We start from the raw sequence: 10,000 nt of genomic DNA, 5'->3' as shown, positions 1-10,000 counted from the left end.
GAAGAAGAATTAGATAGCGAGATAAGGTGAAGGATGATATAGAGAGAAGAGGTTTGGTGAAAGAGGATGTCTTTCATCGAAGGCATTGGAGAGGGCGCATCAGGCAACCGATCCTTTAATGTAAGGATAACGCTTGGAAAGAAGAATTAAATAGCGAGATAAGGTGAAGGATGATATGGAGAGAAGAGGTTTGGTGGAAGAGGATGACTTTCAACGAAGGCATTGGAGAGGGGCGCGTCAGGCAACCGACCCCCTTAATGTAGGGATAACGGTGGGGAAGAAGAAGAATTGTAATTATTCAGTGGCCAATTTCCTATTGGTAGGGTAGAGGAGACTCTTTGGCTATGGTAAGCAGTTCTTCTAGGAAAAGGAAACTAAAATTAAACCATTGTTCTCTATTCTTGGCTAGTACCATAGCCTCTGTACCATGGTCTTCCACTGTCTAGGGTTAGAGTTCTCTTGCTTGAGGGTACACTATTATATCTTATTTCTCTTCCTCTTGTTTTGTTAAAGTTTTTATAGTTTATATAAGAGATATTTATTTTAATGTTATTACACTTCTTAAAATATTTTATTGTTTCTTGTTCCCTTTCCCCACTGGGCTATTTTCCCTGTTGGAGCCCTGGTCTTATAGCATTCTGCTTTTCGAACTAGGGTTGTAGCTTAGAAAGTAATAATAATAATAATAATAATAATAATAATAATAATAATAATAATAATAATAATAATTGATATCTGATTGACAGGAGAATATACTGAATTATCATACGTGTTTACAAAAACAAGCTAGTGGTGCTATGCAGTGTAAGTGGACTGGAATGTTGCTGATGAGCAAATCTGTGAACAGTGTTTAGGGACTTAAGGGCTTAATGTTTTGGAAGGGTTTCTGAAAAGGAGTTCCCCCTGGATTAAACTGAAGTATAAACTTGACAGTGACTTTTGTTTCGTGCGTTTCTGGAGCCACCCTTATAAAGAGTAGCCACTTATTAGCGGAAAATTAGTCTGTCAACGTGAATAATCATATATTAAATATTTCAAATATTCAAGACAAAGAAATTATTTTCTTAATACTAAAATAAAAAATTAAGAAATACAACACATGTTAATTAATATACTAGAAAAGTTACAATGCACGTCCACCCCGCATAGAGAGAGAGAGAGAGAGAGAGAGAGAGAGAGAGAGAGAGAGCTGAAGGACCGATGTGAGACTGCTCAACAAATCGATGTATGCTTTGTCAAGGCTAGTTTCCCTTCACACTATAATCAGGTGGTAGGTTGGCCAGAGCACCAGCTACCCATTGAGACACTACCGCTAGAGAGTTATGAGGCCCTTTGACTGGCTAGACAGTACTGCATTGGATCCCTCTTTCTGGTTACGGTTAATTTTCCCTTTGCCTACACATACACCTAATAGTCTGGCCTATTCTTTACAGATTCTCCTCTGTCCTCATACTCCTGAAAACACTGAGATTACCAAACAATTCTTTTTCACTTAAGGGAGTTAACTACTACATTGTAATTGTTCAGTGGCTACTTTCCTCTTGGTTTAGTAATACTCTCTCTCTCTCTCTCTCTCTCTCTCTCTCTCTCTCTCATCAACATTGATATCAGTCTGCTTTTTTCGCAATTATTTTTTACTATCACACATTTGTAAGGAATAAGGATTTAGTAATGTCGTCTCTCTCTCTCTCTCTCTCTCTCTCTCTCTCTCTCTCTCTCTCTCTTCAATTCAATGTTTTTTTGCAATTATTTTTTACTGTTGCACAGTTATAACTCTCATACGCCTGACAACACTGAGATTACCAAACAATTCTTTTTTTACCCAAGAGGTTAACTACTGCACTGTAATTGTTCAGTGACTACTTTCCTCTTGGTAAGAGTAGAAGAGGCTCTTTAGCTATGGTAAGCAGATCTTCTAGAGGGACACTACAAAATCTAACCATTGTTCTCTAGTCTAGGGTAGTGCCACAGCCTCTGTACAATGGTCTTTCAGTGTCTTGGGATAGAGGTCTCTTGCTTGAGGGTACACTCGGGGCACACTATTCTATCTTATTTCTCTTCCTTTCGTTTTGTTAAAGCTTTTATAGTTTATATAGGGGATATTTATTTTAATGTTACTGATCTTAAAATATTTTATTTTTCTTTGTTTCCTTTCCTCACTGGACTATTTTCCCTGTTGGGGCCCCTGGGCTTGTAGCATCCTGCTTTTCCAACTAGGGTTGTAGCTTAGCAAGTAATAATAATAATAATAATAATAATAATAATAATAATAATGTGATAACTGTGTTGTAGGAACAAACAGGAAAATTTGAAAATTCTTTTTCATTTCCATTTCCAAGTTTTTAATAAGACTTGCTCTAATCTAGTCAAAATCCCTAGACAAAAATTAAAGGAATAATTAAATCACAAATATATCCACTGTGGATATAGACTAATAATTATAACAATAAATAAAGTACTATAGTTAAAAATTTGCCGTAAAAAATGGTAAAAATCCTGGAATAAATGTTGCCAGGCATTTACCGTTTTAAAAACGGATATATTAACGTAAAGGGGTGATATTACGGTCACCAACCCGTAAAAGATTATAACAAAATAGGGTAAAAATGACGGTCACCTATATTTATACTGAAATGCAACTGATAAGTATATTTTTAAAGAGAATTTCCCATTAATATTACGTTTTCTTCAACAGTTTATGTTAAATATAATTTACAACAGAAAACGTACGGATAAAATTATCAACTAAATATTTTATAACTGAAAACGCACGGACAAAAATATCAATTGAAGTTGTGGCTTTAAAAAAAAAAAGTGATTCTTCTGGGCTATTTCCCTGTTGGAGCCCTTGGGCTTATAGCATCCTGCTTTTCCAACTAGGGTTGTAGCTTAGCAAGTAATAATAATAATAATAATAATAATAATAAAAGTTTTTGTAGTTTATGTAGGGGATATTTATTTTAATGTTCTTCATAAAATATTTTATTTATCTTTGCTTCCTTCCTCACTGGGCTATTTTCCCTGTTGGAGCCCCTGGGCTTGTAGCATCCTGCTTTTCCAACCATGGTTGTAGCTTCGCAAGTATAATAATAATAATAAATTTTTTGTAGTTTATGTAGGGAATCTTTATTTTAATGTTACTGGATCTTAAAATATTATTTTTGTTTCCTTTCCTCACTGGACTATTTTCCCTGCTGGAGCCCTTGGGCTTGTAGTATCCTGCTTTTCCAACTAGGGTTGTAGCTTAGAAAGTAATAATAATAATAATAATAATAATAATAATAATAATAATAATAATAATAATAATAATAATAATAACAGAAAACGTACGGACAAAAATATTAACTGAAGTTGTGGCTTTAAAAATTATAATAATAATAATAATAATAATAATAATAATAATAATAATAATAATAATAATAATAATAATAATAATAACAACAACAACATAAAACGTACAGAGAAAAATATCAATTGAAGTTGTGGCTTTGAAAAAAAAGAATAATAATAATAATAATAATAATAATAATAATAATAATAATAATAATAATAATAATAATAATTATAACAGAAAAACGTACAGACAAAAATATCAATTGAAGTTGTGGCTTTAAGAAAAAAAAAATAATAATAATAATAACAATAACAATAATAATAATAACAACAGAAAACGTAGACAAAAATATCAATTGAAGTTGTGGCTTTAGAAAAAAAATAATAATAATAACAACAACAACAACAACAACAACAACAACAACAACAACAACAATAATAATAATAATAATAATAATAATAATAATAATAATAATAATAATAATAATAATAATAACAGAAAACGTACGGACAAAAATATCAATTGAAGTTGCGGCTTTAAAAAAAAAAAAAGTGATTCAATACATCATGGGAAATTAGTTAAATCCAACTTGATTATGTGTGGTCTGTATACAGGCGTGAGAGTAAGCCAGTCTTTTTATGAGCTTAGAGGACGTGACGTATCTCACATATATCGTAGCTGGTGGTGTGACCCTGGACTCCAGGGGGGAGGGGGGGGGGGCAAGGATCCCCTCCAGATACATTAATCACTACCCACCACCGTTAATAACAGAGAGAGAGAGAGAGAGAGAGAGAGAGAGAGAGAGAGAGAGAGCATTACTAAATCATTATCCCTTTCAATTGTGTGACCGTAAAAATAATTGCGGAGAGAGAGAGAGAGAGAGAGGAGAGAGAGAGAGAGAGAGAACATTACTAAGTTATTATTCCTTTCAATTGTGTGACTAAAAATAATTACGGAGAGAGAGAGAGAGAGAGAGAGAGAGAGAGAGGTATTACTAAATCATTATTCCTTACAACCGTGTGACAGTAAAAAGTTATTGCAAATAAAGCAGACTGATATCAATGTTGAATTTTTTGGAAAAAAAAAAGTAAATTGAACACAGACGAAATTAAAACGATTAACTAGATAAATCTCCCCCCCCCCCCGGAAAAAAATAGACCTCATACAAGTATGCAAAATCAACTAAGGAAGTTTGTAGCTTTTAATAATATACTTTTTCTAATTTTTTTCTAAAATAGTCAAGGCGAAAGGCGACTTTGGGAGATATGGCAAAGATTAGAATTTTTTTTTCTTTTGAAAGAGTTTTTCATACTAGCAAGACACCTCACAGTTCATCCAATTGTTACAATAGTGTGTGAGTGTGAGTGTGTGTGTGTGTATGTATGTATGTATGTATGTATGTATGTATGTATGTATGTGTTTTGCCAGTTTGATCAGTTTGGTGAAAGAAGATTTTTCAAGTTCCCGACATTTTCCTCAACCACAAATAGAACAACAACAACAACAACAACAACAACAATAATAAACATCGTAAATCCATAGCCGACACGTCACACCCCCAAAAAACTACTATGTCAACAAAATAACGAACAAACGAACGATTGTTTAACTTTAAAAAGGAAAAAAAAAGCCAGACGTCAATAAAAAAAAAAAAAAGTCTTTCAATCAGCAGTGATTGAAAAGATGTCTTTTTTCTTTCTGTAATAATGGGAAATGAAAGTCACCTATAGGAAGGGGTCCTATCCTATAGGATGGGGCCCTCTATCCTTTAGGAAGGGGGCCTCTATCCTACAGGATGGTGCCTCTATCCTTTAGGATTGGGCCTCTATCCTTTAGGATTGGGGCCTCTATCCTTTAGGATTGGGCCTCTATCCTTTAGCATGGGGGCCCTCTATGCTATAGGATGGGGCCTCTATCCTATAGGATGGGGGCCTCTATCCTATAGGATGGGGGCCTCTATCCTTTAGCATGAGGCCCTCTATGCTATAGGATGGAGCCTCTATCCTACAGGATGGGGCCCTCTATCCTATAGGATGGGGGCCTCTATGCTATAGGATGGGGCCTCTATCCTATAGGATGGGGCTTCTATCCTTTAACATGGGGCCCTCTATGCTATAGGATGGAGCCTCTATCCTATAGGATGGGGCCTCTATCCTATAGGATGGGGCCTCTATCCTACAGGATGGGGCTTCTATCCTTTAGCATGGGGCCCTCTATGCTATAGGATGGAGCCTCTATCCTACAGGATGGGGTCTCTATCCTATAGGATGGGGCCTCTATCCTACAGGATGGGGCCTCTATCCTACAGGATGGGGCCTCTATCCTACAGGATGGGGCCTCTATCCTTTAGGATGGGGCCTCTACCCTACAGGATGGGGCCTCTATCCAGTAGGATGGGACCTCTATCCTATAGGATGGGGCCTCATCTCTTCTCTCCCCAATTTGCATGCAATGGTAATAAATGCACCTAAAAGAGAACCGATTTTGGGAGAAGGTTACTTAGTATACTATTCCTTATTCCTCTTGATGAAAGAATACTATTACTAGGTTGGTTGCCTGTCTGGGATAATTTTCATGAAACGTGGATACTCCTTAAGTAGAGTGAAATCCACAAGGAGTGGGGGGAAGTAGAAGTAGTCATACCCTGTTCAGAAGGGATGCGTGTACTTGTGTGTATATTTAACTAATTAGCTCTCATTTTCTGACAGGTTGCGTAGGCTAGTATATACCGTAGCTATATGGATCTACGTGTGTGTGTGTGTAGAGAGAGAGAGAGAGAGAGAGAGAGAGAGAGAGAGAGAGAGAGAGAGTATGTATGTGTATATCTATCTAACTATTAAGCCGTCATTTTTGACAGCTTGCGTACACTAGTATATACCGTAGATATATGGATCTGTGTGCGTGTGTGTAGAGAGAGAGAGAGAGAGAGAGAGAGAGAGAGAGAGAGAGTGTATGTATGTGCATATCTATCTAACTATTAAGCCGTCATTTTTGACAGCTTGCGTACACTAGTATATACCGTAGATATATGGATCTGTGTGTGTGTGTGGAGAGAGAGAGAGAGAGAGAGAGAGAGAGAGAGAGAGTATATCGACCTACAAGGCCAGCCGGTCATTCAGGGAGCAGACAGCACCTCGCTCTCATTTCATACCCCGTATGGGCCTTATACTCTCTCTCTCCTCTCCACAACCGTGTACACATTAGTGCGCACACGTGTACACGCCAGAGCACGCGCACACACGCGCACACTGGCATAGACGTCTCCCCCAGCATCCCTCCCACGAAGATAAAAAGAAATTCTAAAAGCGACACACTGCCTCAGACATAGTATGTGGGTGGGCAAGGCCGTATCATTCAAGGATCCTTTTAAACGACTTAATGGCCTTTGGTATGGGAGATAGCAAGTATCAGACATGTATCATATACATATAAATTGATACATGGATACATACATTATGTATATATATATGTGTGTATAATATATATATATATATATATACATTATTAATTGCTAGGCTACAACCCTAGTTGGAAAAGCCGAATGCTATAAGCCCTGGGGCCCTAACACGGAAAATAGCCCAGTGAGAAAAGGAAACGAGGAAAAATTAAATATTTTAAGAATAGTAACATTAAAATATTACCTATATAAACTATAAAAGCTTTAACAAAACGAGAGGAAGCGAAATGAGATAGAACAGTGGAAGACCATGGTACAGAGAATATGGCACTACCCAAGACTAGAGAACAAAGAGCACAATGGTTTGATGTGTGTGTAAGAGAGATTAGTTAACCGAATTTTCAACTAGGCTCCACAATGCACTAGAAGAGTTGAAAGACCCAGGCCTATATGGCTGAGGACTATGAAGCGTGGAGATAATGATGGAGTAGTATTGATTTAAAAGGTCCTTTACGTCAATAGGCAAAGGGCTATTTTTCCCTGTTGGAGCCCTTACAGGGATTATAGCCTCTTGCTTTTTCAACTAGAATTATAGCCTAGCTTGTAATAATAATAATAATAATAATAATAATAATAACAATAATAATAATAATAATAATAATAATAATAATAATAATAATAGTGTCTGCAACCTTACCATCCTTAAAAGCTAAGGATGTGGGGTTTGAGGGAGCTTATAGGTCTACCTCCTGAGTCATCAGCAGCCATTGCCTGGCATTCCCTGGTACTAGGGGTCTTGGGTGCTGGTCATATGTGTATATGGCCAGTCTCTATGGAACTGTCACTGTACCTTGCCTCTGCCATTCATGAGTGACCTTTGAACCTTTCTATAGCAAGCAGCTCTTCTAGGAGGACACTCCAAAATCAAACCATTGTTCTCTGGTCTTGGGTAGTGCCATACCCTCTGTACCATGGTCTTTCACTGTCTTGGATTAGAGTTCTCTTGCTTAAGGGTACACTTGGGCACACTATTCTTTTTCTCTTCCTCTTGTTTTGTTAAAGTTTTTATAGTTTATATAAGAGATATTTATCTTATTCTTAAAATATTCTTCCTTGTTTCCTTTCCTCACTGGGCTATTTTCCCTGTTGGAGCCTCTGGGCTTATAGCATTCTGCTTTTCCAACTAGGGTTGTGGCTTAGCAAATAATAATAATAATAATAATAATAATAATAATATAGTGTGCGCCCATGACTGGCGTAAACAACAGCGTTATAGTAATGAACTTGCAAAAGCAAGGCCCGTGGTTTACGTCCAGCCAACACACGAGAATCAGCTCTAGAGTACTGAGGTTTCAACAGGTAAAGCATCAGAAGCAACAGCTGGAGTCCGAAAATAATTCATGAGGTTTGTGACGAATTTAGACGAGAATGGGAAAATGTCCAGCATGAGAAAGCCCATTCCTCTTTTATATTATTATAATTGAAGTATGGCATTTTCCCATTTCAATAGAAGAAAAGAGGGTTTGGTTTAAAAATTTTCCCATATAAAATTTACATCCAATATAAAAGAATAGCAAGAATTTGGAAAAAAAAAATATAAATAGTCGAAATATTTTATCTATTTTTCGACCTTTAAAAAATTATCATTTGTTATTTCAGTTCTAAAACCGTCAGTAAAATCAATACTTTTGTATACAAGAATAAAAAATTGCTAATATATTGCTGAACATAACCTGCGAATTACAACATAATCTTTTAATTTGTGATAATATTAAAATAGGAACTACTGAATACGATAAATTCTCAAGATAAGTTTAATTTCTTTCTTCATTAACTCGAACTGTCCCCATGTAGGCATTCATTCATACATTTATTGATATATGCATTCATTCATTCATAGCACGGTTCGTTAATTTACTTATTCATAAAATCCTAAGCGTCTAACCCTTCACTAACACTGTCCAAAAAAAATCCGTTTAATCAGATCGTGAAAGATAATCACACCCTAAATGAAAAAAAAATTCTACCACATTCACTACCCTCACTCCTCTATCATCCAAAACCGGAATGAATGCACTAGGCTTCATTCATTTATTCCCAAAAGATTATTCAAACCCTAAATAGAAAATCTACCTCATTCATCTACTACCAAGAATGAATATACTGTTTCATATATTTATTTCCAAAATATTATTCACACCCTAAATAGAAAATTTACCTCATTCATCTACTACCAAGAATGAATATACTGTTTCATATATTTATTTCCAAAATATTATTCACACCCTAAATAGAAAATTTACCTCATTCATCTACTACCAAGAATGAATACACTGTTTCATTCATTTTATTTCCAAAAGATTATTTAAACCCTAAATAAAAAAAATCTACCTCATTCATCTGCTACCAAGATTGAATACACTTTCATTTATTTATTTCCAAAAGATTATTCCCACCCTAAATAAAAAACAAAATTATTAACTACCCCATGACTCATTCACTCATTGCCAGGAATTAATAAATCATGTTTCATTCATTCATATCCGAAAGAAACATATCAATGCAAAGTTGCAGATCCATATGTTGCAAAAAGGTTAAACTGAACACAGCATCCTCCTCCTCCTCCTCCTCCTCCTCCTCCTCCTCCTCCTCCTCCTCCTCCTCCACCTCCACCTCCACCTCCACCTCCACCTCCTCCTCCTCCTCCTCCTCCTCCTCCTCCTCCTCCTCCTCCTCCTCCCTCCTCTTCTTCCGTTGCTAGAGGATAAGCGGCAGAGGGCGGACTTCAAGCAAGCCTCTTTAAAGATCAAAACTGGGGTCTCTAGGGAAGAGGGAGAGAGAGAGAGCCCGCCCATCCACCCACACATTCACGCCCACTCAGGCAGTAGCAGCCGGCTGGTCTAAAATCAATTAGGAAACGCTTGGAAATGAAGAGCGAGTTTTATTACTCAATTCTCGAAAAAAAGGTTATTAAATACTCAAGTCTTGAAAATAAATTAAACACTCAATTCTTGAAAATATATTAAATACTCAAGTCTTGAAAATAAATTAAACACTCAATTCTTGAAAATATATTAAATACTCAAGTCTTGAAAATAAATCAAATACCCAATTCTTGAAAACAACTCAAATATCGAATTCTTGTAAATAAATCAAGTGCCAAATTATTGAAAATAAATCAAATACCAAATTCTTGAAAATAAATGCCCAATTCTTGAAAATAAATCGAATACCCAATTCTTGAAAACAAATCGAATAGCAAATTCTTG

The sequence above is a fragment of the Palaemon carinicauda genome, chromosome 4 (assembly GCF_036898095.1).
Source record: "Palaemon carinicauda isolate YSFRI2023 chromosome 4, ASM3689809v2, whole genome shotgun sequence".
Classification (NCBI taxonomy): domain Eukaryota; kingdom Metazoa; phylum Arthropoda; class Malacostraca; order Decapoda; family Palaemonidae; genus Palaemon; species Palaemon carinicauda.
Note: the sequence above shows the minus strand (reverse complement) of the source record.